Here is a 12,529-nt window from a genome sequence, read left to right as displayed (position 1 = left end):
TTCGTTCAGGTGTTAGTGATATGGACAGGAAGCAAGGAAATACTGGGTAGAAGAGGGTGGTTCCTCAGCAAAGGCTCCACCCTCAAGCCTGGAAACCCATGGCCCTAAATGGGAACAGGCATTGCTGTTTTCATATACAAATGTCGCCTTTTCTAAAACCACTCTGGCCTGCCACACCCCCATCCTGTACCCACAAAAACCCCAAACCCCAGGATCCATGAGCAGAAGAGTGGCAGAGCAGCAGAAAGGAGTGGCAGAGAAGGAGAGAAGAGAAGGGGCATCTGAATATCGAGATGAGTTCGGCTGGGGAAGGTCAGAGAGGTGATTGGCCACAGGATGGCTGAACTCCAGGGTAAGATCATCTTCCCACTCCATCCCCTTTCCAGCTGCCCATCCATCCCACTGAGAGCAACCTCCACCACTCAATAAAACCACTGTGCTCACCATCCTTCAAGTCCATGTGTGACCTGATTCTTCCTGGACGCCGGACAAGGATGCAGGTACCAAGAGGGCAGAGTGTAAAAGGCTGTCACCCTGACTCTCCACGAGTTGGTTTAATACTTAGCCATCCACAGACATTAACTGCTAAAAGAGCATTAATTATAACACATCCTTCCATGCTACCATGGGGCTGGGGCCCAAAAGCATTCATCCTGTCTCCTGCACCTGCCTGTCTGCATGCTCCCCATCCCATACAGGGTTTGAGCATGCAGTGGCTGAGCAAATGAGTGACCCCTGTTGCCAGTCCCACAAAAGGCTCAGGAAACTCTCCCAATTCACTTGTAGAGTTGGTGGCTGAAACCACTACATATGTGGTTACATATCAATCAGTGTCCCTAGGGGTGCCCCATAGAGACTGCAGTTATTAGCAGGAATAGGCAGACCTCATGTAAGTCCCTCCCTTCCACGGTTATTTGAGTTTATTACAAAAATTTCAGTTCCCCTCCCGTAGGATTACACTTAACGATGCCATTGTAGTCAGGCATGGCCGCCCAACTGGTTTTGGCTAATGAAACATGAGTAGAGGTGTCATATGTCACTTCCAGGAGGTTTAATATGCAGTATGCAATCTACCACAGGGATTGTAGAAGCATATATCAAGATGAAGCCTCATGCAGCATGGGCCTCTGAGTGAACATGATGAACACAGCCCCTTGTTGACCCATACTGGACATGTAACATGGCCAAGAAAATTTTTTTGTTGTGTTACTCCACTGAGGTTTGGCAGTTATTTGTTACTGCATCATGATACAGTCTAGCCTGATCAAATCCACCCCAATGAGTCAGAATTCTTGTTACTTTTCACCTTCCTTGACAGCGTTGACATCTTCAAGCACCCCTCCTTTACCACCTCCAACTTAAAGTGCTATGGAATGCCCCACGAGGAGGGTGTAAAGAATAAGAAAGTACTAAATGTCATTAAAAACCACAGTCTCCAGAGCATGCGCCCTGGTTGAAGCAACGTTCTGTATTTTCCTCCAGGGAGTTTAGAAAACACTTTTTCCATGTGCTGCCCAGATCTGCCCTTCCGGCATTTGGGAAGGTAGCGGTGGTGTTGACAATGTTATAGGGTGATGTTTCCAGTACCCTGACCCACCGTCAAAAATAAACTTTTGCCCAATTTACCGAGAAAAAATGGCTCAGTCAGGGCAGACTATACCAGGGAAAGGGAGCACTCAAAGAGAGTATATCTTCCTCCTCCTCAACGATAGTTTTGTAATCAACTTTTCTATCTACTTTAAAGTCTATAATTTACTGTCTTAGAATTTTTTGAACTCACATTTCTTCATTTTAAAAACAAGGGATTCTCAAGGGAAATGAGCACAGTCCCCTGGCTTTAAATTCTCTGGCATAAGATATGGGATTTCACCCTTGCTTGATATGCCAATTACTTTTCAGCAGCATTTGACAAATATTAAAAAGCTTAAAATAGGAGGCAAGAAAATGTGTAAATATTCAAACCCCCAAATCTGGCCTTTTACAACGTCCCTGGGTGGTCCGTATTTGCATTGGGAGATTTAGTTTGGCATTTTTAACTTACCCAAATAGATTCTCATTTTCCTCTAAGCCTGAAGGCATTCAAAGAGGGAGGATCCTCTTTCTGAATCAGCTGTAACCTATACCTTCTGAAAGCAAACAAAGTCACACTTTTCAAGAAAACAGGCAGAGAAAGGTGTTTTTTTTTCTTTTGTTATTCTTTCTTCCACAAAATACACACCAATTCCCACAACCTCTTGCTATATTGATACTAACGGGCAGATGGTGAAACAGGAGACTCACCGTCATTTTAAAAGGGGACATTGTGTCAAAACACACATTCCCCACAGAGCCTGCTTCCCTTTCCGTCATCCAAACCCACCAACTGACATTCCACAAGTTGGTTCTGAGACAGAGTCTCAGGGTCATCCCCTGCACTCAGGCTCCTTTTAACATTCAACAACTTGATAAACATTTAGAGGCTTCCACATGGTGTGCTATAGGATCTAAAACTGCATTCAGAAGGAGAGGACTTCATTCCATTTCAATGAGTGAAGTCTTCATCTTGACAAAGAAATGTGTACTATTTCAGGTCAGAGTAGACAATCTAGCATGTATTCTAAATGGGAAAGTGAGGCTGGGCGTGGTGGCTCACACCTGTAATCCCAGCACTTTGGGAGATCGAGGTGGGCAGATCACGAGGTCAGGAGATCAAGACCATCCTGGATAACATGGTGAAACCCTGTCTCTACTAAAAATACAAAAAATTAGCTGGGTGTGGTGGCAGGCGCCTGTGGTCCCAGCTACTGAGGAAGGTGAGGCAGGACAATGGCGTGAACCCAGGAGGCAGAGCTTACAGTGAGCCGAGATCACACCACTGCACTCCAGCCTGGGTGACAGAGCGAGACTCCGTCTCAAAAAAAAAAAGGGAAAGTGATTGTAGGCAAAGGATGTATAATGTTGTGTCATCATTTATTCACTAGAGTGAATGAATATTTCATTTATTCAATGAAAATATACTCATTACTTGGCTTCACTCTGGACATTAGAATAAAATATAAACCTGGTAAGGAATCAAAATGTCCCTTCTACCAGAAAGAAGCCAATGTACTGGACTGCTCACTGGACAGTGTCAGACCAAAGCCAGACCAAAAGGATTAGCCTAAGGGGTTCAAAAAGGAAAACATCAGATTCAAACCATGCTGCCTGTCATTTCTTCAATGAAATATTGTCCTCCTTAAGACTCCCCTTCCCCCAGCAGAAATGCTCTGCATGATCCTGATTCAGGAAGGCAAGGCTTCCAGGATTCTAAGCATTACCAAACACACATTCATCTTGGGCACAGACACACAATGGGTGCTACATTTCGGGAAGTGAATGTTTTTACTAAACACATTAAAATGCTCCAAGGGGAAAAAGAACTCAGTCTTAAAAGAAAAGGAATATTAAGTAGGATTTATTCTGGCTAATATTTCAGGTCAACAAAAGCTTGTTGAGTATTCACCATGTGTAAGGTTCTCTGCTGGAAGACACAATGATGTCTGAAGGAGCCTAAAGTCTAGAAGAAAGACGTATGTCAATGAGTAAATTTAAATCAAGACAATTTTTTTGTTTTAAAAAAATAAAGCATACCTTTGGTTCAAAGGAAGGCAAGATCACACACATCCCAGATAAACTAGAGAGTGACATAACTGTTGTTTGATAATAAAAAGAATCATCCATGTATTTAGCATGTACCATGTGCTGGGACCTGTACACTCATTGTCTGCAATCCTCACAATAACTTTGCAAGCCAGGCATCATTGTCCCCATTTTACAGATGAAGAAACTGAGGCTCACACAGGCAGTAAGTGGGATATCTGGCCTCTTCTTCTCATTACTTTATGCTGCCTCTTACATGCTCTTAGATGTTGTGCTTTTTACTATCTTGTAAAGACCAAAAAAATTGAGTTAAATTATTAAACAGGGAAGATTTCGATGAGAAAACTAGAACTTCTAAAGCAGAGTTTCATAACCTCGGCATCATTGACATTTTGGGTCAGATAATTCTTTGTTGTGGAGGCTGTCTTGTGCTTTGTGGCATGTTCAGCAGCAGTCCCAACCTCTACCCACTAGATGCCAGCCCTTCTCCCCAACTGAGATAATAAAAAATGTCTCCAGACATTGCCAAATATCCCCTGGAGAAGACAATTGCTCCTGGCTAAGAACCACTGATCTAAAAACTTGCTGGGGCCAGGTGCAGTGGCTCATGTCTGTAATCCCAACACTTAGAAGGCTGAGGGAGGAGGACTGCTGGAAGCCACAAGTTCAAGACCAGCCTGGGCAACACAGCAAGACTCCATCCCTATGAAAAAAAAAAAAAATTTAACTAGCTGGTGTGGTGGGACATGCCTGTAGTCCCAGTTACTTGGAAGGATGAGTTGGGAGAATTGCTTGAGCCCAGGAGTTGGAGTTGCAGTGAGTTATGATCATGCCACTGCACTCCAGCCTAAGCAACAGAGTAAGACCCTGTTTGTAAATAAATAAATAAAACTAAAAAGAAAAGAAAGCACTGGAATGAGCCCATCTTGTACTGAAAATCATTAAATAGAAGAAAGATGAAAGACAGCTATCCCGTCACCTCTACTTGAGAGCAGAAAATGGGACCAGCCTCTGTGCAGCTCCTTCTGGCCCTACTCACCTCTAATTTGAGTCCCATACAGAGAAGGCAATGGGCCTGACTACCAGTAGCTGTGCCACACTGACCCATAACACACAGCACCTGTGCTAGATAAATGTGCAATCTTCAAACCGGCATCTGCATACCCCTGGCCTCCACAGAGGCTTTCTTTTTTTAAATTATTATTATTATACTTTAAGTTCTAGGGTACATGTGCGTAACGTGCAGGTTTGTTACATATGTATACTTGTGCCATGTTGGTGTGCTGCACCCATCAACTCGTCAGCACCCATCAATTCGTCATTTATATCAGGTATAACTCCCAATGCAATCCCTCCCCCCTCCCCCCTCCCCATGATAGGCCCGGATGTGTGATGTTCCCCTTCCCGAGTCCAAGTGATCTCATTGTTCAGTTCCCACCTATGAGTGAGAACATGCGGTGTTTGGTTTTCTGTTCTTGTGATAGTTTGCTAAGAATGATGGTTTCCAGCTGCATCCATGTCCCTACAAAGGACGCAAATTCATCCTTTTTTATGGCTGCATAATATTCCATGGTGTATATGTGCCACATTTTCTTAATCCAGTCTGTCACAGATGGACATTTGGGTTGATTCCAAGTCTTTGCTATTGTGAATAGTGCCACAATAAACATACGTGTGCATGTGTCTTTATAGCAGCATGATTTATAATCCTTTGGGTATATACCCAGTAGTGGGATGGCTGGGTCATATGGTACATCTAGTTCTAGATCCTTGAGGAATCGCCATACTGTTTTCCATAATGGTTGAACTAGTTTACAATCCCACCAACAGTGTAAATTTAGAAAACCCCATTGTCTCAGCCCAAAATCTCCTTAAGCTGATAAGAAACTTCAGCAAAGTCTCAGGATACAAAATTAATGTGCAAAAATCACAAGCATTCTTATACACCAGTAACAGACAAACAGAGAGCCAAATCATGAATGAACTTCCATTCACAATTGCTTCAAAGAGAATAAAATACCTAGGAATCCAACTTACAAGGGATGTAAAGGACCTCTAGAACTACAAACCACTGCTCAGTGAAATAAAAGAGGACACAAACAAATGGAAGAACATACCATGCTCATGGATAGGAAGAATCAATATCGTGAAAATGGCCATACTGCCCAAGGTAATTTATAGATTCAATGCCATCCCCATCAAGCTACCAATGAGTTTCTTCACAGAATTGGAAAAAACTGCTTTAAAGTTCATATGGAACCAAAAAACAGCTCACATTTCCAAGACAATCCTAAGTCAAAAGAACAAAGCTGGAGGCATCACGCTACCTGACTTCAAACTATACCACAGAGGCTTTCTAAAGAGCCTGCAGGCAAGGGAAAAGTTAATGACATTAATTTCCAGATCCGCAGCTTCTACCTATATGCTTTCCTAAAACTGCCTACCAGAGAATGTGCCCATGGTTGTAGAATTATTCGGGGCCTCTTTTCCCATCTCCATTTTCACAAAATGCCTTCTGCCATATTAACGTTAAAGACAAATATAAACTAAACAAACAAACAAAACTTCAGGAAATCCCAAATCTTACTGTGGTGCTTAATTGCAAGATATAAAAACATCCCTTTGTGAAAAGAGCGTCTTCCCATACATTTTAAATTGAAGTTGGTATTTAGATTTTAATTGGATTCAAAGAACGATGTCACGGTTTTATTTTTAACTGTCAAAGTTTACAACATTCTGAAAATCACATTAATTGTGATTCTATAAATTTATGATGAAAAGCATTAGATGTAACCTAAAATGTGTGGAGATGATGGAGCTGCAGAATTTTTTTAAATTCTTGAGAGATTATAAAAGAGAAAAAAAAATGTTGGAAGAGCACTGAGTTAAAGCATAATGAAGCACACTGGAACTGTTACCAGGCAGGTCTGTTGATCAAGTACAATCATCCTCTATAGTGCTTGAGATTCATTTTTTTTTTTTTTTTTTTGCGACGGAGTCTTGCTCTGCTGCCCAGGCTGGAGTGCAGTGGCCGGATCTCAGCTCACTGCAAGCTCCGCCTCCTGGGTTTACGCCATTCTCCTGCCTTAGCCTCCCGAGTAGCTGGGACTACAGGCGCTCACCACCTCGCCCAGCTAGTTTTTTGTATTTTTAGTAGAGATGGGGTTTCACTGTGTTAGCCAGGATGGTCTCGATCTCCTGACCTCGTGATTCGCCCGGCTAATTTTTTGTATTTTTAGTAGAGATGGGGTTTCACCGTGTTAGCCAGGATGGTCTCGATCTCCTGACCTTGTGATCCGCCCGCCTCGGCCTCCCAAAGTGCTGGGATTACAGGCGTGAGCCAGAGATTCATTATTTTTATTATGAATGCCCTCAACTCTGACTGAAATTTCTGCTTTGTGTGTTTGCCACATTGATGGCATCAGCTGTTCTGTACCCCCAAAATGAAACCGTGGGTTGTTCTATGCGATCATAGCAAGAATATAGGTAAGTGGAAAACTGTTAGGGCGTAAGTAATAATTTGGAAGCAAGAACAGCTGCTTAAGAGGATTTCAAGACTGATATGAATTGAAAACTAAAGAGCACATAAGTCATCTGGTAAGCAGTGGCCCTCCCAGGATTTAGGAGTGAGTCAGTGTTCCGGATCATGACACAGCTGCTACATCAGGGAAGCCCGAGAGGACAGAACAGCCTTAAAGAAAATTCATCTTTGCAATGATTAAAGTTTTGATTTGCAGTTACCCCTGCAAGATAGTTTTCAGGTGGGGGCTGCTGTGCATTTGGTACTTAGCAAGACACCTGGTGACAGGGGAAGCAAATGTGGAGCTTCAACTCACCTTAAGTAAAGCAGGGCTTGCTTTTCTTCTGCCACATTGGGAGACATATTACTTGTTGTTATTCCTTTGATAACACTTTTAAGCTTTTCTTATCAGTGTGTGAACATATTTCTTGAGGGACTCTTAGTCCTGCGACAATAAAAAGCTACACTAAACAATACTTTTTTTGGTATCCCACACAGGCAAACAATGAGCTATAGTAGGAAGAGAAGAAGCAGACTTTGGAATCAGGCCGACCTGCATTTCAAATCCAGCCCTTCCACTATCTGGCTCCATGTGACCTTGACCAAGTGACTTAATCCTTCCAAGCATCTCCTTGTTTGTCAAAGAAAGAAAAATGTCCACCTTAGAGGGATGCTGGGATGATTCAATGAACTAACACATCTGTAAAGCACTGACTGTGCACAGGGGAGGTGCTCAATGAATGACAAGCTGAGCTAGGACTGCCTGCCATGCCTGGAGGCCTGACTCAGTTGCAGGCCTGACTCACTGTCAGTTGATGTTTGCTGTACCTGCCACCTGGACTCCTGGTAAAATGCCAAAAAATGTCCTGATAGCCAAGAACATTTTATTTTTTGGCTGCCACTGGTAGGATAGTTCGGCTTTGTCTTCGATACATTTCAGCAGAGTGACCTCTGCTCCTCTCCCCTTTTTTAAACAGCATATGTAAACCAGTGATTCTTCATGTATTTTTAGTTAGCAATATCCCCATTTTTTTCCCTAGAAAACTGCATTTATGCACAAATGCATGAAAATTTGCATCAATTTTAGTGGGTTCATTGACCATCTGAAAACCATTCATATGCCTCCCTTTTACAGTATCTATGGGTTGTTGTTTAAGAAGGTTCCTCCAACAAAGAATCAAGGATGTTTTATGAGTATGTGAGCTCATGAGGATTAGCACCTAGGCAGTGGTATCTATGTTACAATGGAAACTTCACTCTGAGATTCTGGGGCCAGGCCTCACGCAGAGAGGAATCAAGGAACACAAGTCCAGGATATTGATGAAAAGTGTCTGTGAACAGGAATAATTTTTTTTTTTTAAAAAAAGATAGGGTCTTGCTCTGTCACCCAGGCTGGAGTGCAGTGGTGCAATCTTGTCTCACTGCAACCTCCACCTCCTGGGTTCAAGTGATTGTCCTGCCTCAGCCTCCCGAGTAGCTGGAATTACAGGCACGAGCCTCCAGCCTGGTCTCTAACTCCTGACCTCAAGTGACTGGCCTGCCTCGGCTTCCCAAAGTGCTGAGATTACAGGTGTGAGCCACTGTGCCCAGCCAAGAGGAATAACTTTTACATGGACCTGGTCAAGGATTTATACATTGCAAAGAAGAAAAATGAGAGTTGAATTAACTTGAGTTAATTCTCAAAAAAAGTCAACTCTAGAAGCTCCTAGTCCCAGCAAAGTTCCCAAGAGAATATATGTTCTCACATGCTCTAGGGAATGTAGAAGCCACAAAGGTTTCTAGTAAAAGAGATCCCTGATTAAGGTAGCAACTATTTACACAGCATTTGAGATCCACAAAGTTTAACAGCTAATTTCATTAAGGAGACAAAAACAATGCCATATATTATTTTAAGGGGCCATGGGTCTACTTTGAGTGTGCATATATTATTCACAGTTACCAATCAACTGGCAAAAAGTGTGGCTATACTTGTGGCTTTAAGAAAATAACAATGGATCACCCTGAAATTGGACAGCAAACCTGAAAGAAACAGACATACACTGTCTTTTTTGCCTCTCACACAGCACAATAGCCAAAATGGATGGGTCCTATTTTTAGAGTCTTTGGAGAGACCTTATTTGAATCCTACCTCTGCCATTTATTAAATGACATTGAGTATGCCATTTAATTCATTTAATTATTTGTAAAATATGGATAATAATGTCTACTTCATAGGATTAATATAAGAATTAAAATGAGATAACATAAGAGAAGAGCTTGGTATTCAATATATGAAAATTAACCACTGTAACTGTTTTATAGTATGGAAGAGAGAGGTTAAAACTCCCGGCCTGGAGTCAGGCCTTGATTCAAATGCTGCCTTGCTCAACTTAGTAGTCGAGCATAAGTTACTTGACAGCTTACAGCTGTGTGTCTTAGTTTCCTCATCTGTAAAATAGGATTACAAACAATATCTGCCTCATAAGATTTTTGCGATGTTTAAATAAGTTAACACCTGTGAAAGTATTTTAAAATGCAATGCCTGGTAAAATGCTCAATATATTTTAGCTATTGTTATCAATCTTTGTTTCATTTGGTGGAACAAAGTGCAGGGAGAATAAAGTAATGAAGGAATATATTTGTTTGAAACAGATTTTGAAACAGATGCATGTGACCTTTTCATTTGATGCTACATTAAACAACAAAGAAACTGGAGAAAATGGTAACAGGGTGAAGCCTGTGCACACTGTCTGTACTAAGAGGAGTACCTAGATTTCAGATTTGGCATGCATTTTACAAGACCATTTTACATGGTCTACATCGCTGTTTTGAGTATGGACAGAGCAGCACCCAGGCTGGATCCTTGACTCAGCACTGTCATCAAAGGCAAGGCTCATTTATTAAATGTAGACTCGGGAAGGAGTGTTTTTGGAAGCAGAGGGATTGGGAAGAAAGATCCTAGAGCCTTCTCTGAGATATAAAACATGGTGACTGAAATGCCAAGTGACTTCCTCTTACTCTCTTTGAAGTTAGTCAGAAACTGAAGACCATGAACCGCTATTCTAAGAACTCTGCCCCTTCTCCTGCGGGTCGAGTTTATTTTCTCTGCCCATATCCCTACTGGTGATTTTATCTAAAGCTTTAACAGTAAAACAACCATGCATGTTTTCAGTAGCAAAGAGGGAGGAAAGGCTGGGGGGTGGGGAATGGCTGCAAGCCACTCCCTCCTCCTCCAGGGGACTGTACACCAGAGGCTGCAGCATCTCAGAGGTCCAAAGAGGGAGGAAGCAAGTGCATTTGTATCTGAGGCCTGAGACAAGGAAGAAAAAGTAAAATGCTTAGATGCTGTGGGCCAGAAACAGGGCTAAGAGCTTGACAGGCTGGAAAATCCTGCATTCGACCCCCAACTGTATTCTAAAAACTTCCCAAGTACGGTGCTAGAAGTTTTAAGAGGAATGGGTCTTGGAGCACTGGATCCTCAGACCTGAACAAATATTCAAGAGTTGGTTCCTATGAAGAGAACATCTGGTGACTCAGTGGCAGGTGTTTCAGATTTTATTTTATTGAGAAATATGATCAAAAGAGCTGAGTTTGGACCCCTTTTTCCACACCAAACCTTTCTGAACAAACGGCATTGTAAATAATTAGAGGTAGTATTACATTCTCACCAGTACCCTCAGCTTGCAAATTGCACTGAATATTCCCTTTTCAAATTTACTAACACTGATCAACATATATCTCTCTAATTTCCACAATTAAAGTATGTACACACACTGTTACTTGTATCTGTGTTAACATCAGGCATTGGGTTGTCACCTGCAGTTGCCTATGCCTTACTGTTAGCTGTTCTTTTTGCTAATCTGGAATGTTTGGAAGCAATTTTTCACGACTCTGAACTACAGTAGGTCTACAATGCCCACTTGAAAGGCATTCCAAGCAAGAAAATGGCTGGCTACTTGTTCCTGCCCCTTACCTAGGATTAGTAGAGGCCAGAATAGCGAATATATTCCATCTTCTGCATGTTGTTGAGTCTCTGATCTCCTATGTAATTTCCTGTCCTGATCCTTGGCTTCTGTTTAATCTTATTAGCCAAGGTACAAGTCATGAGACTCCCGCACACTCAGTTCCCATCAGCGCTGCCAGGATCACTGCCCTTATGATGACGACGCACGGATTTATAAGGCCAGAGCGATTCCGAGTGGGAGCGGGGGAAGGAGAGCCAGGCGGCCGGGAAGGTGTTTACCAAAACATCATCCCTCCCCACACTTTTTCCGCAGCAGAGAGAAACTAGCATCTTCTCGCTTTGAAGTGTTTAATCAATGCCCTGCTGGAAGTGAATTCGCTCCCTCCGACTTGGAGGGTAGTGACAGCATCTAAGAGCTTTGCAGACAGCTCCAAATGTAATCAAACAGCATCCTTTCCCCTCCCTCTGCAGCTTCCCCCCTCCTCCGGGGGCAGCCAGCCGGTGGCCCAGAGGGATGCAGATTTCAACGCAGCTCGCCCTCTACTCCCCCGGGAAGACTGAGGCGGGGCGCACTGGGACGCCCCTCCCAGCCCACAAGGTGGGCGACCAGGTGGTGACACCACGACCCTTCCTTCTCTGCCCTAGTCTCTCGGCTCTGCCGAGAGCGGGATGCCACTGGGGGGCTTTGGCCGCCTTCGGGCTCAGCGGAGCACGCAGGAGCCTGGGCAGGGAGCAAGGGCAAGGGTCCGGCTGCGGCTGCAGGGGCCTCGGCTCCAGCCTAGTTCCCAGCGCAGACGACACCGGCATGGGGAGGGTTGGGAGGGCTGGGGAGAGGTACGGAGGCGGCGGTCCGGGGAACGGCGACATCCCGCTCCAGTTTACCTGGACGCGCTCGGCAGCGGCGGAACTGGGCTCCCCGAGCCGGCGGCGGCTCCTGGGCGGCGGCAGCGTTGGCGCAGGCGACTCCCGAAGGTGGCGGGGCCGGCGCGGGCAGGATGTGCTGTCTCACGCTGCGCCGGCCGCTCCGCTCGCGCTCCTCCGGGAGCTATCACTTCCTCTCTCCCAGAGCCTGACACTGACAGCTCCCCGGAGCACCCAGTCTGCGGGGCTCGCCCCGCCCCCTGCCCACGCCCTCCACGCCCGCGCCCCTCCTGCGGGAGGGCCTCCGCTCCGCGTCTACCGCGCCCGGTCTCGCCAGGAGGGGGTGGCGCGGGTCCGGAGGCTGGTGGCGAGCAGGGGACCTGGAAAGGTCAATTCGTCTATCCCTCTGCCGTCGGCAGGACTTAGACCTAAGTTGCTGCAAAGAGAAGAGCTTCAATAATCTGGGAGCTCCTGCTGAAATGCCACCATTGAACAACTTTCACTCCCAGGCAACAACACTTCTAAAGGTCATTTAAATAGAAATAAAGAAAGCTCAAATCTACCTGTTGTACACAATGACTTATAGG

At 44.3% G+C, this 12,529-nt stretch overlaps 1 protein-coding gene across 3 annotated transcripts in view; it reads right to left on the bottom strand.

Annotated features, from left to right (window-relative positions):
• Window positions 1-12,231, bottom strand: part of DYNC1I1 (dynein cytoplasmic 1 intermediate chain 1) — a 342,413-nt gene extending 330,182 nt beyond the window's left edge. For 2 of the 3 annotated variants that reach the window (XM_030933183.1, XM_010356265.1), the window contains exon 1: window positions 11,964-12,231. The gene's annotated coding sequence lies outside the window, so the exon portion shown is untranslated. The remainder of the gene's footprint in view (window positions 1-11,963) is intronic. The other variant, XM_010356267.2, reaches the window with a different exon arrangement.
• Between the last annotated feature and the right edge of the window lie 298 nt (window positions 12,232-12,529).

This window comes from Rhinopithecus roxellana, chromosome 6 (assembly GCF_007565055.1).
Source record: "Rhinopithecus roxellana isolate Shanxi Qingling chromosome 6, ASM756505v1, whole genome shotgun sequence".
NCBI classification, from domain to species: domain Eukaryota; kingdom Metazoa; phylum Chordata; class Mammalia; order Primates; family Cercopithecidae; genus Rhinopithecus; species Rhinopithecus roxellana.
The sequence above is the reverse complement of the archived record's forward strand: the minus strand, read 5'-3'. Positions and strand labels throughout refer to the sequence as shown.